We start from the raw sequence: 18,374 nt of genomic DNA, 5'->3' as shown, positions 1-18,374 counted from the left end.
ACAGTACATCCAACTAATTGACATGTACCTAATATTTCTTTAACAGTACCACTAAGGTTCTTTGCCGTAGATATCGGTCTCATCGACCGAGCAATGGAAACGATATCATCAAATGATAGATTCTCATTATGTCTTATATTCTTCTGCCTTTTTCGGTCCCTGGGTGGCTCCTTCAAAGCCTTAATAATTATCGATGCAGCAGAGGGAACCAGAGGGGGGTTCACGTCCCGCGACTCGCACGATCCGTAGCGCGAAAGAAAAATCGATAATTTCTTCAAATCAAGTCTATTTGAAACCATGTTTACAGTATTTGAAGTGAAAGACGGTTAAAGCCGCTAAAAGCTGTATCTAGCGAAAACTTATCTAACCATGTTTCTATAACGATATTAAGATAACTTAAATTGTGAACAAAGTCGGTAGTTGAACAAACGTTGAGGGACTTCCGAAACATTTTCAAAAGAAAGACGACGATGTTTTTTTAACTTCGACGGATATAAATGTAGCGACTCAGAGAAGTCATGATGAGAATATTTCCGTGCGTTAATCGAATGAGAATATTTTCCGTTCGTTAATCGAGTGAGATTCTTTACCGTTTGTCTATTGAGCATATTAATTAATTACCGTTTGTCAACCGATTAATTACCATTGTCTATCAAAGAGTTAGTTGTCGTTTTGTCTATCGAGGAGTTAATTATTATTTTGCCTATCGAATAGTTAGTTATTATTTTGTTAACCGAAGAATCATCATTTTGTCAACCGAAGAATTTTGTATCCGTCAGTCTGTTAGTCAATTTTCAATATCGAAATCAAGTAAGATTTGAATAAATCATTACATATTGTTAATTTACTTTTAAACAACTTTAATCCTCTCCCATGCCAGTATTCTCGCACATAGCAGGTTAGCCGAAAGTGGAGCTTATTGCCAGTTGCATTAAACGTCAGTTAACGCTACCTTCTCGTCGGCAACTAAATAGAACGTAACAAATATTTTTTGGTGACAACGGTGGGATACGCTCCACAGAGGATTAAATTTCTTACGAGTATTGACAAAATATAAACAGAAAACATGTCGACCGCATGAAACTCACGGTATGAGGACGCGCTCCTGACATTGTTAGAAAATTTGAACGCGTTGGATGAAAAATTTCGCGTAATAACCGACCTCGACCTAGCACTTGGTAAATTAGAGGAAAAAATGGGTATGAGTAGGGTAACAAACGAAATTAAGATACCTGCATCATCGTCGATAACATCGCGAGAGACAAAACCGGGAATAAAGAAAAGTAAGTCGAACGATGACATTGATTCTAATGCAAATTTAAGCCCAACATTATCTAATGATGAGTTGCAAGCATTGAAAGACGATAAAGAACTTAGGAGAAAGAAGATAAAGACTTCGAGTATATCTACAAATGCTAGCTGCCCAACGCCCTCTGAACTTAATCTAGATGTCAGGAAAAGAGCAAGAAAAGCAATAACCTAGGAAGAAAAATGCATAGATGAATACTTAGATAGATAGAAGTCTAAGTCAAAAGAGGGATACTGATCATTTGAAACAATCAAAGGTTTCTGATACAAGGAAGTTAGAAGATTCAAGCTCATTCCATATGACTTCCCAATACAAACACTATTCCGCTGCTATGATAAAGGATAATCTTACTGTAAATAAGAAGAGGACGCACGACACCACAGACAGGATCATGAGTGAGAAATCATCCGAGTTCTCAACCAATACCAAACTAATACCAAGTTCTCAAATAATACCAAAGAACTTTCCGAAGAGACAGAAATTAGAAAACGTGTATCAAGTAAAAAAGATTTGAAAAGTGTTAATAGAGACGATACCTACGAAAAGTTGTATCAGGTTCACGATACATATAATGATAATAATTATATACATAATAGTACGGATTCTTATAGGGCGTTTTGTATATGTTTTTCTGTTTCGTCTATGAACGAGTCGATTCGTCTGTCTGTTAGGTTGACACTGTTGGAGATTTTTAGGTCGCAGTTCTCTTCGAGCAGGTTTTGGAACATTTTCCAGTCTGTCTTTTTGTAGTTGTACCTGGGTGTTTCGGTCTGCGTTTCGAGTGGTCGCTGTCGTAGTCTATGGTTTTGAGAGTGTTATTTGGTCGTAAGTTTTGGAATTTTATTCGGGCATCTGCTAGGCATATGTCTAGGTAGGAGCGTCCTTTTGGGTAAGAGGGTAGCTCGGAGCTATAGAGGTTTGTTTTGTAGAAAATGCTTTTATTGTCTAGCCAGGTTCTGACGGAGTTTCCTCTCGTGTTGTTTATTTCGTTTTTTCAGCTGGTATGTTTGGCGTTAAGGTCACCGGCTATTATGTAGTAGTTTTCCCGTTTGTCGAGCTGTAAAAGTTGGAAGAGATTGTCGAATTCGTCGTTAAATTGTTTCTGGTTTCCGTAGGCTGCGTAGGCTGCGGAGATAAATAAGTTTTCCTTATTGTTTATTTTTATTTTTATGATCGTCGTCTCTAGGATTTTGAAGTTTTTTATTTTGTCGTTTTGTATTGTTTTGAACTTCAGGGGGTTTTTTATTAGGATTGCCGTTGCTCCTCCTTGGGTAGCGTTTGGTCTGTCGTGTCTTATTATAGAGTAGTTTTTGTATTGCACTTTATGTCTATAGTTCAGCTTGGTTTCTGAGATAAGTACTATGTCGGGGGTTTCTTTCTTAATTAGTGTTAGCATGCTGTATCTTTTTTGGTTTGAGATTAGTGAGTTGGCGTTTATTGAGATGATTTTCAGATGTTTAACTTTTATCTGGTTTATTTTTTGCTGTGATTGGTGGACGGGTGGGTTTTGGCTAATCTTCGTCTATATTTTCGATGATGTTGAAGATGGAATCGATTCTTTCTTCATGTGTATTTAATGCTTTTTTTATTTCGTTTAGTTGTGTTTGTTGGTCGCTTAGAGCTTTTAGAATGCTTTTTTTGAAGTCTTCAATGACATTTATTATGCTTATTTGGTTTGAGTCTATTGTTGGGTTGGGGTTTTGTTTGACTCGTGCCGCTATATTTGTTACTTGTGGGCTTGTCTCGTTTATACTTGTTCCTTGTTTTACTATGTCCGCGAACTTTAGCTCGGGGACGTACTTACGGCTTATTTTGGCGATTCTTTCGATTTTTGTTGTTTTTGCTTTGGTGATTTTTTCATTAATCTTTTTACGTAATTCGACGAGTTTTGGGCATCCTTTGTATGATGCGGGATGTCCGTAGTTTTTGCAGTTTAAGCAGTAGATTTTTTCTTTGCTTACTGCTGCTTCTTTTTTTATCTTGCACTCGCCTGGCCCGTGCGGTTCAGTGCATTTTACACAGCGATAGTTTAGGTTACAGTTTTGTGCTGTGTGGCCTATTCGCTGGCATTTGTAGCACTGCGTGATATCGTTTTTTTTTTTTAATTTTTTCCCATGCTATTTTCAGATAGTTAAGTCTGTTTATTTTTAGTAGGTTCCCAATGTTGCTATCGGGGGATACTTGAATTATATAGATTGGGAGCAATATATTGTTCTCCCTTGATTTTCTTGGTGTGAATCGAGTCACTTTGGTGAAGTTAACTTCTTCTATTTTCAGGGCTTTTAGGTCTTCTAGAATTTCTGCTTCTGTGTAGCTGTTTCCTAGCCCTTTTAGCAGGTACGTGTGAGGTTTTTGGCATTTTGGGGTATATGTGTAATAGGCCGTGTTGGCTGCGGTCAGTATTTTTTTTGCTTTTGCGTGGTCATTTAGGTTTTGAAGATAAAGCACGTGCTTACCTGCATGGATTCTTTTGATATGGAAATTCTTGATTTTGAGGGAGTTTTCCATGAGTGCTATTGTGTCTTTCGGGTCTTGTAATGTTATGTTGATGGAGGGCGGCCTGGCCCCTTTTGCCGATGTGGGGGGGTCTGCCTGGTCTTCAGCGGGGTGGCTGGATGGCAGGCCCTTATGCGTTTGGTTTTTCAGTAATGTTGAAGGTTGTGGTGTTTTTTTTTCGGCGGAGCGTTGGGGGGGGGGGTGCTTGTCCGGGCGGTATAGCTTTTGCTCGTGGTTATTGGTGACGTGTCCAGGGGAGTGGGCTGCCTGGTTGCCTTTTTCCTTAATACGTCGTTTTTTTTTTAATGTTTTCGATAATGGTTTCATGCGGTTGCGGTGTGCAGGGGTCTTGAGCTTGGAGGGCTTCGAATCTGTTTTTTAATGTGATTGCCATTGGTTGAGGTTTTGGGCTTCTTTTTTGTTTCATATTTTCGTTTTTTTCGTCGTGCTCTTCTTGTGCATCGCTTTCTTCTCCTTTTAAATTTTCTTGTTTTGAGTTTATTTTTTTCCTGCTTACCAGGTTTGGAGGCGTCTTTTGTGCAGCAGTTCTTATGCTGCTATCTTTAATTATTTGTTGTTTTTCTATCTTTCTTTTGATTCCTTTTTTTGTCGGGCTTATGGCGGATTCCGCCTCCTTGGTTTCGATTTCATTCCTTTCTTCTTCTATTTTTATATTGTTTGTAGAGTGGTTGATGTTATCACTATTTTTTCACTGTTTAGCACTCTTTTTGTTTTTCTTTTTTTTTGCTCTCTCACTGTCTACTGTACACTGTATAGCTTGTCGCGCTCACTGTTAGGGCCTACGCCTGGTTATCCCTTAGGGCCGAGAGGTCCGGCCTGCTCGGAGGATCACGGTCAACTGCACGCAGACTTTGTCCTTCGGGTAAGATGATTGCCAGATGTCAACGCATCTTCACAGTATATGTTTAGCTGGCCGAGGATCCGTTACCCGTTTGTTAGGATTTCTTCTAGACTGTCATTTATGGGTAAAGCTATAGTTTTGAGACATGTTTTGTTAGTTATATTGGTTTTTAATTTATTGTTTTCGTCCAAAAGTTTATCTATATGTGGCGGCACTCGACAAGCCAAATATCATCCACTCGACACTAACTAGTGTCGGACGACGGCAGCGCAGTGGTTAACGCGGGCAGTTGACCGTGATCCTCCGAGCAGGCCGGACCTCTCGGCTCTAAGGGATTACCAGGCGTAGGCCCTAACAGTGAGCGCGGCAAGCTATACAGTGTACAGTATTCAGTGATAGAGCAAAAAAAAAAAACAAAAAGAGTGCTAAACAGTGAAAAAATAGTGTAGTATCGTGGGCAAAAGGCCCAAGATATCGGCCGAACCGTATACAAAGTGGCGAGAGCCGTGGCGCCGTCGAGTACATCAATGTGTCGTCGGTCCTCTCAAGTGGACAGTTTTGCGGAAAGAGCCTGCGTGACCCTGGCCACGGGGTTTCGGGACACGTGTTCGATGGGACGAGAAAAGACAATGAAACGCTAAGGGTAGAGTTAGTTGAGACGCCAGCGAGGACGAATGCAAGAGGCGTGCAGTATGAGTTGAGAAGTGAGAGCGTGCGAGTGCAGATGCCGAAGACGAGAGTTGTATAGTTGCTAGTGTTGTAGAGAGATCGAGTTGTTAGAGTTATAGAGTTGCGAGAGTGATTTCAGCGGAATAAGACTTTTGTGTTTTAGTTCAAGTTAAACATTTATAGTTCTCTGTCCAATTAATCTCTGTTATTTTCATTTATCTTAATAAATAGTATTAGGAGAATTTTACAAATCTAAATTATCCTAATCCTATCCTGTTTCCGATACTACAATAGTGATAACATCACCCACACTACAAACAATATAAAAATAGAAGAGGAAAGGAATGAAATTGAAACCAAGGAGGCGAAATCCGCCATAAGGCCGACAAAAAAAGGGGTCAAAAGGAAGATAGAAAAGCAACAGATAATTAAAGATAGCAGCATAAGACCCGCTGCACAAAAGACGCGGAAACTCAATCCGCCTCCAAACCTGATAAGCAGGAACAAAAAAGAAATCAGACAAGAAAATTTAAAAGAAAAAGAAAGCGATTCTCAAGAAGAGTGTTACGAAAAAAACGAAAACATGAAGCAAAAAAGAAGCCCCCAATCAATGGCAATCCCATAAAAAACAGATTTGAAGCCCTCCAAGCTCAAGACCCCTGCGCATCGCAATCGCAGGAAACTATCATCGAAACATTAAAAAAAAAAACGACTTACTAAGGAAAAAAGCAACCAGACAGCCCACACCCCTGGTCACATCACCGATAACCACGAACAAAAACAATGCCGCCCGGACAAGTACCTCCCCCGCCGCTCCGCCAAAAAAAACAACACCACATCCTTCAACATTACCGAAAAACCAAAATTATAAAGGCCAGCCACCCAGCCACCCCGCTGAAGAACAGGCAGACCCCCCCACATCGGCAAAAGGGGCCAGGCCACCCCCCATCAACATAACATTACAAGACCCAAAAGATACAATAGCACTCATGGAAACTTCTCTCAAAATCAAGAATTTCCATATCAAAAGAATCCACTCAGGTAAGCACGTGCTTTATCTTCAAAACATAATTGACTACACAAATGCAAAAAAAATACTGACCGCAGCCAACACGGCCTACTTCACATATACCCCAAAATCGCAAAAACCCCATACATACCTACTAAAAGGGCTAGGAAACAGCTACACAGAAGCGGAAATAGTAGAAGATCTAAAAGCCCTGAATATAGAAGAAGTTAGCTTCACCAAAGTGACTCGATTCACAACAAGAAAATCAAGGGAGAACAACACATTGCTCCCAATCTATATAATTCAAGTTTCCCCCGATAGCAACATCGGGAGCCTACTAAAAATAAACAGACTTAACTATCTGAAAATAGCATGGGAAAAAATAAAAAAAAACGATATCACGCAGTGCTACAAATGCCAGCGAATAGGCCACACAGCACAAAACTGTAACCTAAACTACCGCTGTGTAAAATGCACTGAACAGCACGGGCCAGGCGAGTGCAAGATAAAAAAAGAAGCAGCAGTAAGCAAAGAAAAAATCTACTGCGTAAACTGCAAAAACTACGGACATCCTGCATCTTACAAAGGATGTCCAAAACTCGTCGAATTACGGAAAAAGATTAATGAAAAAATCACCAAAGCAAAAACAACAAAAATCGAAAGAATCGCCAAAATAAGCCGTAAGTACGTCCCCGAGCTAAAGTTCGCGGATATAGTAAAACAAAAAACAAGTATAAACGAGACAAGCCCGCAAGTAACAAACATAGCGGCACAAGTCAAACAAAACCCTAACCCAACAATAGACGCACCCCAAATAAGCATAATAAATGTCATTGAAGACTTCAAAAAAAGCATCCTAAAAGCACTAAGCGACCAACAAACACAACTAAACGAAATCAAAAAAGCACTAAATACGCATGAAGAAAGAATCGATTCCATCTTCAACATCATCGAAAATATAGCCAAAACACACCCGCCCACCAATCACAGCAGAAAATAAACCAGATAAAAGTTAAACATCTGAAAATCATATCAATAAACGCCAACTCTCTAATCTCAAACCAAAAAAGATACAGCTTGCTAACTCTAATTAAGAAAGAAACCCCCTACATAGTACTTATCTCAGAAACCAAACTGAACTATAGACATAAGGTGCAATACAAAAACTACTCTATAATAAGACACGACAGACCAAACGCCACCCAAGGAGGAGGAACGGCAATCCTCATAAAAAACCCCCTGAAGTTCAAAACAATACAAAACGACAAAATAACAAACTTCAAAATCCTAGAGACGACGATCATAAAAATAAAAATAAACAATAAGGAAAACTTATTTATCTCCGCAGCCTACGCAGCCTACGGAAACCAGAAACAATTTAACGACGAATTCGACAATCTCTTCCAACTTTTACAGCTCGACAAACAGGAAAACTACTACATAATAGCCGGTGACCTTAACGCCAAACATACCAGCTGGAAAAACGAAATAAACAATACGAGAGGAAACTCCGTCAGAAGCTGGCTAGACAATAAAAGCATCTTCTACAAAACAAACCTCTATGGCTCCGAGCTACCCTCTTACCCAAAAGGACGCTCTTACCTAGACATATGCCTAGCAGACGCCCGAATAAAATTCCAAAACTTACGACCAAATAACACTCTCAAAACCATAGACTAAGACAGCGACCATAACGCCATAGTATTTCAGATAAGTAAAAACACATCCGACTACCTAACACTCGAAACGCAGACCGAAACACCCAGGTACAACTACAAAAAGACAGACTGGAAAAAGTTCCAAAACCTGCTCGAACAGAACTGCGACCTAAAAATCTAGAACAATGTCAACCTAACAGACAGACAAATCGACTCGTTCATAGACGAAATAGAAAAACATATACAAATCGCCCTACAAGAATCCGTACCGACATTTAAAAAAAAAGACTCCTGCGAGCCATATATAAACTATAAAATAAAAAAACTACAACGAGATAAAAGCTACATATTATCGAAATTAAACTACCTAAGACACAACTACTCTTACGACAAAAGAGAAGACATAGTATTCCTAAAGTACCTGCTACACGAAATAAAATCACAACTAAAACAAGAATTCGCAAACTCTATAAATCAATACTGGACAAATAAAATAAAAAATATCTCCAAAAAAGACTCTGCTAGCATGTTCCCGCAGATAAATCAAATTTTCAGACCAAAGGAGCAAAACTCCATCCCGCCCCTCAAACTGCCTCCAGAAAAAGCCTCCCTCATCCAAGAAGCAGGCATCGAGATACACAACACCAACAAAGACACAGAGGGCAACTTCATAATATCAAAAACAACGGAAAAACTAGACATTATCGGCACCCACTTCGCCAAAACTCACACACAAAACGAACACATGGGCCGAGAACAATTAAACAGAATTATCATCGCTGAAACAAACATACTAAAAAATAAAATAAAACAAGACATAGCGCTAAACAAAACAGTCTGCACATTCTCAAACGAAAACACATCGGACGACCCCAAACAGCCCGACCCAGAAATAAACTACTTTACAAACTTCAATCAACTAAGTACAATCTTCTCCACGCTAAACAACAAAAAATCCGCCGGCTTCGATGGCATCCCAAACATCTCGCTCAAACGCTTACCAAACAAAATAAAATGGTACTACACAGTACTGTTTAATAACGCACTAAACAACACGTACTTCCCCAAAAAATGGAAAAAAGCCAAACTCATAGCCATTACAAAAAAAAAAAAAAAAAAAAAAAAATACAGACGGTTCATCACCTGCAAACCTACGACCTATAAGCCTCCTTCTGCTTTAAAAAAATAAGGTAATAGCGGAAAATCAATTCGGCTTCCGTCACAAACACTCCACAATCCACGCAATAAACAAACTTACGTCGGATATCTGCTGGGCACTTAACGCAAATCAACGAGTAGCCGCCTGCCTAATAGACCTCGAAAAAGCCTTCGACACAGTCTGGATCCCAGGGCTCATTTATAAAATGATTAAAAAGAACTTCCCTGAATACCTAATTAAAATAGTCTGGGACATGATAACAAACAAAACTTTTATAATGACCGACGGCTCGTACACATCAAGCAAAGAATTCTCCATAGAGAACGGCCTGCAACAAGGAACAGTAAATTCCCCGCTACTCTTCAGCATCTACAATAACGACTTACTAAACCTCTTTAACCTCAACACATCCACACATAAACGCTCCATAGCCTTCGCGGATTACCTAATCATCTACGTAACAGGCCGCAAAACCAAAACGATAAGAACAGAACTGCAAGAACTCTTTAACAAAATCAGCGATTACTATCACACATGGAAACTAAAAATTAACGCAAGCAAATGCGAAATCATTCTATTCAGACCCATGACAAGCAAAATCGGTCCAGCAGAAAGGGAACGCGTCAGGAAATTCCATCTAAAAGAAAAAGCAAACGAAGAGAACCTCATACCACACAAAAATTGCGTAAAATACCTAGGAGTAAATATAGATGAAAAACTAAACTACAAGCAACACATCGAAATCCAACTCTCCAAAGCCAGCAAAGCTTTTTGGAATACAAAAAGACTGTTTTATTCCAGACATCTCGATAGCAAAGTAAAAATCATGTGCTACCAAACGCTAATAAGACCCATTATAACCTACGACTATCCAATATGGTACAAAATACCAGCGTCAGTAATGGAAAAAATTCGCATATTCGAAAGAAAATGCACCAGAGCTTGCCTGAGCATTTACAGATCAGAACACAGCGGATACAGAAAATACGTAAAAAACAAAAAAATATACGACTTAGCCAACATCCACCGCATCGACTGTCACATCCTAAAAACTAACAAGAAACCACTTCGCGCAAGCCGCGAAGATCAAAGAAAACAGCCTAATCTTCGGCTGCTTATTCCCAAACGACGCATACTTCAAAGACACTCTGTTAACAGGCTACATCCCCCCCCCCCCCGAACCTAGACGAAAGAAACTATCTCCAAGACCAAAACAACATCCCTATAATTTACCATATGCAAAGGAAAATAGGAATGAAATCTATACAATACGAGGAAAACCTAGATGGCCGTACTGCAGACACTAGGTGGAGATACAACATGGCACCTCCCCAAAAGGATACAGAAGACAAACACAGAAAAAACACAAAAAAATATTGGTGGATACGGAACCCATAACAAAAAACAACAAGATAAAGAGCCACAGAACGGCAACGCTCACCAAATAAAGTGTAAATATGTAAATATGTAAATAGATAAACAAATATTATACTAATCCCACAGAACACCCCTCCCATCCCTCCCTAATAGGCTAGCGAACTGTCCTGTTTTTGCGTCCAGGCTTTCAGGACATAAATTGAAATATCGTACATTGGCACAGCGCAACAGCGGCTTAAATTTAAGGCACAATAATAATCTTAAAAAAAAAAAAAAGTAATAATGCATGGCTACGTTTATTCCGGAAAAAAAATTATGTAAAAAAAATATGTAAAAAACCTGGAATTAATAAACAAAAATAAAAAAAAGCAATAGTTAACGCCTTAGGTTGCGAACGTTCGGAACCCGGGTTCGAATCCCGGCGACCGGAGTCCGATTTTATTTCCACGTACCAAAAAAACGGAGGAAAAATCAGCAGTATCCCGGCAGCGACATCTACAGCCCCCAGTGACAATTACAGCGTACCAGGCCCAACAACTATAACTCACTCACGGCCACCTCAACATATTTTTAATTTTTAAATTTAATAGTAATGAATTTATTAAAATTATAATTAATAATAAGCAAATCATACATAATAAAAAGATAAATAAATCAATTAATAGGTATCATTTGTGGAATTCGTTAGAAGTAAATTTTAATTACTCTAATTGATTTAAAAGATCAATTCTTAATTTCAGACATTTAATGATAGAAAAATAATAAGTTAAATTATTAATTTTAGAATGACAATCTAATGTTATTTAATTAACTAATTTTTCATATTAATTTTTTTTAATCCGATTTGAAAATAATTCATAAGAAGTTCTTTCTAATATAATTGGTATAAAACTATGATTTATTCCACAAATTTCAGAGCGTTGACCAAAATAAATTCCAGGACGAATACAAAATATGTTTAGTTGATTAATTCTATCAGGAATTGCATCAACTTTAATTTCTAATGAAGGGATTGTTCATGAGTGAATTACATTTGTAGAAGATACAATTATACGTATTGAAATTTTAAATGGAATAATTAATCGATTATCAGTTTCTAAAAGTCGAAATTGATTTATTGATTCACAATTTAATATATATGAATCAAATTCATAGTTATTAAATTCTGGATATTCATAAGATCAATATCATTGATGACAAATAGATTTAATAGAAAAATAAGGATTTATGATTTCATCAATATAATATAAAATTTTTAGTGATGGAAAACGAATAATTATTAAAATAATTATAGGAGTTAAAGTTCAAATAATTTCAATAGTATGATTTTTTAATAAATTTAAGTTTAAGAAATTATTTAATGTAAAATCTATAAGGAAAAATGTAGTTAAAGTAATAATAATAATTATTATTATTATAGTTAAATTATGAAATGAAATAAGATTATCTGAATAAACAGAATTTGAGTCTTGAAATATAAATATATTTCATGTAGAAACTTTTAATAAGTAAGTTTATTTGAATTTTATGTTCAATTCAAAATTAATGTTTTATTAAAATATATATATGTCGGAGATGAAAGAACACCGGAACCTTCCCTTTGGAACTTAACACACGTATTGGAAGACCCCTAGTATTGTAATTTAGATTTCACCATAGCCGTATTGAGAAACTGTTGTCATTCGATCCGACTGTACTTATTTGAGATTTATGATAGTGAGCTCGGGCTCGAGGCGACAATCAGTCGCCGAACGTAGCCGCGGTCAAAGGGATGAACGTTTTATCTAACAAAGGCACAGAGTAACTCTATACCTCTCCTTAAAAGAAATAGTCGTAGCGATACGTGGCAGTAAATACTTCAATAGTTTCTATCCCGCGGCCCGCCACACGCAGATTTTGTCCTCCGGGTAAAATGATCGCCGGGTGTCGGCATGCCTTTGTGGTGTATGTTTAGCTAACGTGAGGACCCGCTATAGATCTTAAGATTTAGTCAAGCGAAGTCCGTCAAGTAGTCTTTGTTGCAACTACGGGAAGATAGGAGAAACCTATCTTCCACGAACGTTGCCCCCCGTCAACAACCTCCCCTCAAGGGCGGCCGGCATCTCTTTCAAAACGCCGATATGGAGATCGACCAATTAGCAACAGCGCTAATTTCCCTCGCCTTTGGAACGAAAGCTTTCGTTGACGAATTCGAGGATCTCATGTCCTTCGACACACCCATTATAGTTCTCCTCGACGGCATCGTCGAGACGGAGATTCATTCTTTCGTACGATCTCATCGACGAATGACAGTGCCACCTTACAACCAGTGAATACCTCACATCTAGTTAACAAAGAGTTAGACTTGAACTGTGCGAGAACATACGTTTACCATCCCGTGACCGCGGATTCGTTTCGAACCTAAGGTCATTATCACTAGTGCTACGAGTGCTTAATCTTGTTAATAAGCCCGTGCTAATAAACTCTCCATTGTATCACGACAATGGCTAATTCTAATGAAAATTCATTAAACGCCCATCTCCATAATCCTGACTTCAATCCGACATATATATATATATATATATGTCGGAGATGGAGAGACACCGGAGCCTTCCGTCGAAACCGGGGAAAAACCCCTAATATTGTAGTTTGGATTCCACCATAGCCGTAGTTAAATAATCACCGTCCTTCAGCCCGACTGTAATTGCCTGCAATCTATGAGAATGAGTTTGGGTTCGAGGTGACAACCAGTCACCGAACGTAGCCGCGGTCAAGGGACGAACATTTTTCTAACAAAGTCATGAAAAAGTCTATAGCCCTCCATAAAAAGAAATAGTTATAACGGCACTCGACAGTAAGCATACTAACGGTTTCTGAATCATGGCTCGTCATAAGCAGACCCTATTCTATAGGTAGGTAGATTGCCGGTTGTCGAGACATATTCGCAAAACATCGGCAGCCAGCCTAATGACCCGTCATAAACCTTAAACCTTAATTAACGAAAATAGGCAAATAGTCTTTTCCGTGAAGGACACTTCCAAAGACTGACCAATTAACAACAACGGCAATTTCCCTCACTCTCCGAACGAAGACTTATCTCCACGAATATAAAAGACCTAGTGCCGCTAGAGAGTGAAGCAGTTTTTCCTAAACAGCGTCACCGTGAGAGTTTCGAGTACGATTTCATCGACTAAGGTATCATTTCGATAGAGTGCTTACTTCGCGTGCTAACTGAGAGTACCACCTAGGCGTTGCCGACGAGTAAAGAGTAAAAGAGTTCCGTTGACCGGAATTCGTTATCGGACCTAAGACTATTGTCATTCGCATCGCGAGTACCTAACCGCCGCAGTTTGTCAAACCTCACATCTCCATACTTGTGTCAATAAACTCTGGATCATACCTTGACAATGGCTACTACTGGTGAAGATTCGTTACCTGCCCACACCTCAAATCCTAGTGCCTCCCCGACATCAGAAGTGGGATCCAAGGACTTGTTAAGAGCGATGAAACGGCAAATGGATTTCATGCGTGACGTATTTCATACGCTAACAAAGAAAGATGGAGTGGAACTCGAAAAATTTTCGCTACCGTTTTTTAACCCTGAACTGGCGGGCGCCGACCCAATGGGGTGGTGCGAGACAGTCAGTAAGCTTATGGGCAACGAGCCCCTACAAGACCGCGAGTTATTTTTCGTCCTAAATCGTGCGATGGGGGGTTTTGCATCGCAGTGGCTTACGCAAGTTCCGGTCTGCGGCCTTACTTGGGAACGATTCAAGGAATATTTCCTTTCGCACTACGACGGCAAGGAGACGGCAACCTCAACGCTGATAAAGGTGTTCGAGGAACCACCAGAGGAGGACGAACCCACGGTAAATTTCGGCATTCGATTTCGCTCCCTCCTGGCTGCGAGATGGAGTGGTATATCCAACGCCGAATTAATTAACGCTGTCATCCTCCTCCGACTGACGTCATATGATCAGCGTGTCGAACGGATAGCACTCACGCAAGACGTCCGGACACAGGACCAATTTCTTCGGGAACTGAGAGCTCTCCCTCGTTCGAGGAAGAGGCCGTTACCCTTGGCAGATGATCCGCCGACAGAACCTGAAGCTAAACGGAGCAGGCCATCCAACTCCCAGACTAGGTGTTATCACTGTGGAACCCCCGGGCATAAGGCGATGGAGTGCCGCAAGAAGATGCGGACCGAAAAGCAGAAGGAGACAAGGCGCCGGGAATGGAGCCGACCAGCCACATCATCCAAGGTGTTTTGCTTAAGGTGCCGTGCGGACGGCCATATCGCACCCAATTGTCTGTTACGGGAGGATAAGAAAAGCGGTCACAACAAGGAACGGCGAGTCGACTCCTGCGTGGTGGAGGCTCCAACCGGTAAATTAAGTCACCAGGGTGAGTCGTTCCCATTTTGCTTCGATTCTGGAGCCGAGTGCTCATTAATTAAGGAATCCGCTACCTCGAAATTTTCTGGCAAAAGAACCACCGATGTAGTAGTAATGCGAGGGATAGGAAATACGTGTGTTAAGAGTACGTCTCAGATTTTATCCACTGTGTGTATCAACGGTTTTACGTTGGAGATAACTTTTCACGTTCTCCCTGATAAATACTTGAAATACGATATCATGATCGGTCGTGAAATTTTAAGTCAGGGCTTCGACGTGCATATCACGCGCACTAGTCTCGATATTTGCAAAACGAAGGTAGACAATGTCTGTGATAGGACCGTCGAAAAAGAGATCGATCTTAATGAAGTAGACACTGAGGTAATTGGTAGTGATAAAGGTCGATTGACTTCTATTCTAGAAAAGTTTAAAAACTCATTCATCACGGGTTTTACGCGTACACGCGTAAACACAGGCCAGCTAGAAATAAGGCTAATCGACCCCAACGTCACTGTCCAAAGAAGCCCTTACAGACTTAGCGAGGAAGAGCGTAGGACGGTACGAGAAAGAATCGGTGAACTGATTAAAGCTAACATCATAAGACCCAGTAATTCGCCATTTGCGAGCCCGATGTTGCTCGTGAAGAAAAGAAACGGCTCAGATAGACTGTCCGTGGACTTCCGAGCGCTAAATAAGAATACGGTCGCAGATCGGTATCCTCTACCCCTTATCGCAGATCAAATCGCAAGATTGCAGAACGCGAAATACTTCATTAGCCTGGATATGGCCAGCGGGTTTCATCAGATTCCCATCCCAATTCAACGGAGTATACCGCGTTCGTTACACCCGACGGACAATATGAGTATGTAACGATGCCGTTTGGATTGAAAAATGCGCCGTCCGTTTTTCAGAGGGCCATTCTCAATGCCTTAGGCGACCTCGCTCATTCATACATCGTTGTTTATCTAGACGACGTCCTAATTATTGCCGACTCTGTAGACCAAGCTTTAGAAAGACTGAACAATGTATTGGATACCCTTGTGAAAGCCGGATTTTCGTTCAATTTCGCGAAGTGTTCCTTCTTGAGGACGTCGGTACTTTATTTGGGGTACATGATTCATAACGGGGAAGTTCGCCCCAACCCGGGTAAAATACACGCATTAAGTTCCTTACCTGCGCCAACGACGGTCACTCAGCTCAGACAGTTTATTGGGTTAGCTTCCTACTTCCGTAAGTTCGTCCCCAAGTTCTCACAGACGATGAAACCCCTGTATGCGCTCACCTCAGGTAGCAAAAACATAACATGGTCAAATAGGCACGAGAAAATCAGGCAACAGATAGTTTCCGTCCTGACAGACGCGCCGGTACTGATGATATTCGACCCTAATTACCCCATTGAGCTACATACTGACGCTAGTTCGGAGGGTTACGGGGCGATCTTGATGCATAAAGTCGAAGGCAAGAATAGAGTGATCGAGTACTACAGTAAAAGAACTACCCCTACGGAATCTAGATATCATTCCTACGAGCTAGAGACGTTGGCAGTCGAAAACGCCGTCAAGCATTTCCGTCACTATCTACATGGACGGGAATTTCTCGTTGTTACCGATTGCAACTCGTTGAAAGCATCAAGTAGTAAGGCACATTTGAATAACAGGGTCCACAGGTGGTGGGCTTACTTACAGACTTTCACCTTTGACATTATGTATCGGCCCACGTTGACTTCTTTTCACGAAACCACGTAGATTCGGATCGCCGTAAGATTGATAAAATCGCGGAGAAAGAGATCAATTTGGCCGAAATATCGGAAGATTGGCTACTAGCCGAACAACGTCGTGACCCTCAAATTTCCGGAATTGTCGAAAAGTTGCAAAATGATGAGCTCGCGGAAGACATCGCAAACACTTACGAATTACGGTCCGGTACTCTCTACCGAAAAATTCAAAGAAGAGGCAGGACTCTCAGTTTACCTATTGTTCCAAGAGGGTTTAGATGGTCCGTTATTAACCATGTGCATCAGTCAATTATGCACTTGGGTTGGGATAAGATGCTCGAGAAACTGTACGAGTATTACTGGTTCGAAGGAATGGCGAAGTACGTTCGCAAGTTCGTAGAGAACTGCCATGCTTGTAGAGTTTCGAAGGCTAGTTCAGGTAAGATACAAGCCGAACTACATCCTATACCTAAGACCAGCATACCTTGGCATACGGTCCACATGGATATAACGGGCAAGTTGAGTGGTAAAAGCGATTCGAAGGAGTACGTCATTGTGTTGATCGACGCCTTCACTAAATTTGTATACCTGCATCATACTCCTAAGATAGATTCTCTTAACACCATTAAAGCGCTTAAATCCGCTATATTTTTATTCGGGAGTCCCTGTCGGATAATAGCGGACCAGGGAAGATGTTTTACGGGTAAAGAATTTCGCGAGTTCTGCGAAAGCAAAGGAATTAAAGTTCACCTGATAGCGACCGGTGCCAGTAGGGCTAACGGACAAGTAGAACGTGTTATGGGCACGTTGAAAAACATGTTCACGACAGTAGAAACGACTGGGCGGCCGTGGCAAGACGCGATTGGGGAAATGCAGCTAGCGTTGAGCTGCACCGTCAACCGCGTGACTAATTCGAACCCTTTACAACTACTAATCGGTAGATCGGCGAGACCGTATGACCTATTGCTACCCGACAATATCGAAGAAAAAGAAGTCGATATCTCCGATGTAAGACAGCAGGCCGTACAGAACATAGAAATTAACGCCCAATACGATAAAGAAAGATTTGATAGGAACAAAGCTAAAGTGGTTAGGTTTAACCTCGACGACTTCGTACTACGAAACGAGGCAAAAACGAGGAAAGAAACCAAACCAAGCTAGAGCCAAAAAGTACGAGGCTAGCCCTATGAACTGCCTGAGCTGTGTGACGGTCGTCGGCGCAGGTAGGGAGCTTAAGGCATATACTTTACCCGGGTTGGGACGGACTTCTCCGTTCTGGATTACATATCCCAAATAGAGTATCGACGTCTTTAGGAAAGAGCACTTAGAAAAGTTAAACGAAAACCCGGCGTTTACAAGGGTACTTAACACGATGTCCAACCTCTCTAAGGCTTGATCTATTGAGTCGGCAATAATTAGGACGTCATCCAAGTAGACAACGACGTAGGAATACGCAAGGTCGCCCAGGGCATTGAAAATGGCCCTCTGAAAAACGGACGGTGCATTTTTCAATCCGAACGGCATCGTTACGTACTCGTACTGCCCGTCGGGTGTAACGAACGCCGTGTATTCCACCGAATTGGGGTGTATAGGAATTTGGTGGAACCCGCTGGCCATGTCCAGGCTAATGAAGTATTTCGCCGTGTGCAACCTCGCGATTTGATCCGCGATAAGGGGTGGGGGGTACCGATCCGCGACCGTATTCTTATTTAACGCTCGAAAATCTACGCACAATCTATCCGAACCGT

At 40.8% G+C, this 18,374-nt stretch overlaps 1 pseudogene; it reads right to left on the bottom strand.

The window, feature by feature from the left end:
• Positions 1-11,375: 11,375 nt before the first annotated feature.
• On the bottom strand, positions 11,376-12,035 carry LOC125386697 (annotated as a pseudogene).
• Positions 12,036-18,374: the final 6,339 nt, after the last annotated feature.

This window comes from Bombus terrestris, chromosome 17 (genome assembly GCF_910591885.1).
Source record: "Bombus terrestris chromosome 17, iyBomTerr1.2, whole genome shotgun sequence".
Classification (NCBI taxonomy): Eukaryota; Metazoa; Arthropoda; class Insecta; order Hymenoptera; family Apidae; genus Bombus; species Bombus terrestris.
This window is presented reverse-complemented; position numbering and strand designations above follow the sequence as displayed.